General features: G+C 31.6%; 1 long non-coding RNA gene across 1 annotated transcript; it reads right to left on the bottom strand.

Annotated features, from left to right (window-relative positions):
* Positions 1 to 1773: 1773 nt before the first annotated feature.
* Positions 1774 to 3140, bottom strand: LOC149516135 (uncharacterized). Its single transcript, XR_016346369.1, has 2 exons — positions 2810 to 3140; positions 1774 to 2288 (listed from the first exon to the last, which is right to left on the bottom strand). It is a non-coding gene; the product is annotated as an uncharacterized LOC149516135 (long non-coding RNA).
* Positions 3141 to 3514: the final 374 nt, after the last annotated feature.

Here is a 3514-nt window from a genome sequence, read left to right on the forward strand (position 1 = left end):
AACATGCTTGGAAAATGGAAAGGACAAATGTGTTTATGAAATGGAAATGATCATTGGTTTGATCTCCTTTAAACATATTTTTTGTGCATGTTGTCCTTTTTTCTTATCCTAAACCCTAGCCTACATTATGTCTTTCGAAAAGTCCATTTTGATTATATGTTGATACCTAAGTTGAAGAGCTTGTTCCTTAGGAAATCATTACTGTTTGAGTTTGGATGAATTTTGAGTTTTCAAATGCATAATGAAACAATCCCAAAAAAAAAAAAAACAAAAAAAAGGAAAAAAAAGAATGAAGCTTTAGGGTGAATACTTGAAATGGGTAGTTTAAAGTAAGATTAAAAGCAATCCATATATAATACCAAGGTAAAGCAAGAAGCCTTAGAAGGAGAAGATCTCGAATGAATAAATGAACATTGAAAACCTTTCAAAAATCTAAGATCAACCTCACTTTGAAAAATTGTTACAAATTTGAACCTTTTCTTTTTTTTTTTTTCTAGAAATTTTGAGCCTATCATAACTAGTTTTGACATTTGCTAAAATGCCACATATTAAGAACTTTAAAGAGTGCCAAAATGAATTTTGCTTTTGAAGAAAACTATCATTTGTAAGCCTTGATGAGGAAGCATTGATTTCCTTTTCTTATCCTATTGCATAGTCAACTTTGATAAGTAAGATCTTGATGTACTATTTTAGCCTTTGCAAAGGCCCATATGTGGTTCACCCTATTCTTTCCTAGTAGAAATCATTAGTTCCCAAGAGATTTAATCACAAATTTTAAAACAAAAATGAAAATTTGATTCATTTTCATCTTGATCATAGAAAATAAGTTATATAGGGTAATTTTCTATTGTCTTTCTATAAGTTTAAGATTAGAATATGAATAGTATGTAGAAATGAAGTTCTAATGACCTTTTTAGGGCAATTGTTGTAGCATTCTTTTATGAGTTAAAAAGAAACTTAAATTTGAATTGTTGCATTTTGATGAGCGGAAGACATGTGATTTTCAAATCAATGTAAGATGACTGATTTTTCTTGGGGCAAGTAGAATTATTGTTTTGGGTGTTGTATTTGCATCGATGTTTGGACCATGCATTTGCATTATTTGGTGAGTATATAGATCATTGTTATGAATCTTGCATTTGCATTGATGTTTAGACCATTTGCATTATTTGATGAACATTTAATTCCAAGCTAAAATTCCAGATTTTGTTTAGCTACAGTTTGGTTAAATTTCAAGTACTAAATGATGTCCAATGCTCTTGAAAATTTATGTGCATGTTCACATATTAGTTCCATAAAAAATTTGGAGATCAAATTCTATCAAGTAAGAGTGGAAACCGAATTTTAATTAGATGTTGTTGAAAACCTGTTTCCATATTTTGATGTTTGCTTTAGGTTGTTGTTTCTTTGATTTTTCATGGTTGTTTGGGGGTTGATAAGGATGGTACATGGTTGCTTCTAGGTTGAGCATTCACCTAGGAGGCACTTTGTTACTTAAATCAGGTGTTTTAAATTATTGTTTAATTTATTTTCATGCTAATGCTTTACTAGCCTATTAATTTTCAGTTTTAGTTTGCTTGTTCATTTCTTTGAGTTTGCTTCTGAATTATTGATTTTGTCATTGTCAGCTACGTATATTTGGATCATGAGACCAAAAAACTTATCTCAAGTTTCTATTTGGTAGAGGTCATAATTTCACAATTAAAAGGGAAGTCATATCATTTATGAAGATATCATTCCACCCTTTGCAAGATTATTGAAGAGAGCAACAAATGCTGCTTAGGAAAAAGATATACTAAAATTAAAACTTTATAAGTCATTTCAAACATTAATTATAACACAATTACGTCAAATTATTCTCATGTACACTACTGCAAGCATTGATACAAATGTAGCAACCTGAAAAGGTAAAAAAAACTTGTAGCAAAAATTTTGAGATGTAACAATCAATAAAGGTATAGTCCAGAGGTTCTAGAGAAGGCTTAAAGAAAAACCTGAAATGTGGAACTAGTGGGGAGGAAATGAGCCGCTAAGGTCACATAGACAAATGAACTTGAGTTTATGCCTGAGAGAATTCCAAACGCAGATGCATAAAAAGCCTTACAGTATCAAGTGCAAAAAAGAAAATAGGAGATCTAAATGGGTTCAATCAAATCCATTAAGATTGGATTTCTTAGCTCACATAAAGGCCGTAGACTTCAATGATTGGGTCCTTATTCACGAGTCATGACTCATCGAGTCAGGACCAATGTCTGAAACACTTCACAGAAAGTCCAAAGCCGCATGATCTAAAAAACAAAATAAAAAAAAAATGAGATTATTATCCAAACATAGAACAGCAAAAGCACACTATCCCTTCAAAGATTATTCCCGACAATCTTCAAGCACAGTCATATCAAAGGAAAAAAGGTAGTAAGAGATATTTATTATTTATATAAATGAAGAATTAAAGAAAAATAACAATGAGAAAAACCGAAGGGCCTATTTAGTTCCATGATCGTCAACAATGATCGATTAGTAAAATGACTAGGAATTTGGAGTGATTCAAGGATTCTAAAATTAGGGTTTTTTGGTCATAACCTAGATGACCAAAGAAATTAAGGTTTTTTTTTTTTTTTTTGTTGAAACACTAGATGGTCATAACTGTGCAATATCTAGTTCAAACCACAAAGAAATTAAAGAAAAAACCAACTACACAAATTTGTAATCCCAAAGTTGTGAATAAGTCGATTAGAACGATAGCTCTTCCAAGTAAAATTATATTTAAATAGTACTTCTCAGAATTGCAGTCAACATGACCAAGCCTCACCGTCCACTTCAAGTTATTAGTAGCAGAACCACATTTCTCAAAAGTTGCAACAAGGAACTAGATGCGGTGAAGACTAGGTGCTGGTTTGAAAAGAAAGACACGGAAAGGGAAATAAGATATGAGAAAGGGAAAAAGGGAAAGGGAAAAGGAAAGGAGAATGGGATTTGAGAAAGCGAGAAGAGAAGAGAGAGAGATTTGAGAAAGGGGAAAAGTTTGCATGAAAGAGAAAGGGACGGGGAATGGAGAAAATTTTATGGCATTTGTTTTAGAAAATGCCATTAAATTTTGTAATATAATGGCATTTATGAAAGAAAAACGCCTTTAAACTATTTGATATAGTGACGTTTTATGTATAAATACCACTAATTCTTGTTTTTAGTGGTGTTTGTCATACAAATGCTACTATTCAAAAATTCATGGCGTTTTGATAAAAAACACTGCATCCTTATGAAACATAGGATTTTGTGGTGCTTATAAGTAAAACGTCACTAAAAAGTTGCATTTAGTTTTTCATTTTTTTGTGATATTTGTTTTTTTTTTTAAGAGAGAGTAAGCACCTACACTCTTGTGAGGTGATAACTTCTGCATGAGCTAGCGAAACTTTCCCACTCAATTTGAATCCTTTTTGCTTAAAGCCTATCATGGGTGAGGATTGGGCTAGCTTATTAGTCTATAATAGACAATGATGTGGAGAGCAATTTGAGA

Source organism: Durio zibethinus, chromosome 11 (genome assembly GCF_047325235.1).
Source record: "Durio zibethinus cultivar Kanyao isolate XHJ-2024 chromosome 11, ASM4732523v1, whole genome shotgun sequence".
In the NCBI taxonomy this organism is placed as follows: domain Eukaryota; kingdom Viridiplantae; phylum Streptophyta; class Magnoliopsida; order Malvales; family Malvaceae; genus Durio; species Durio zibethinus.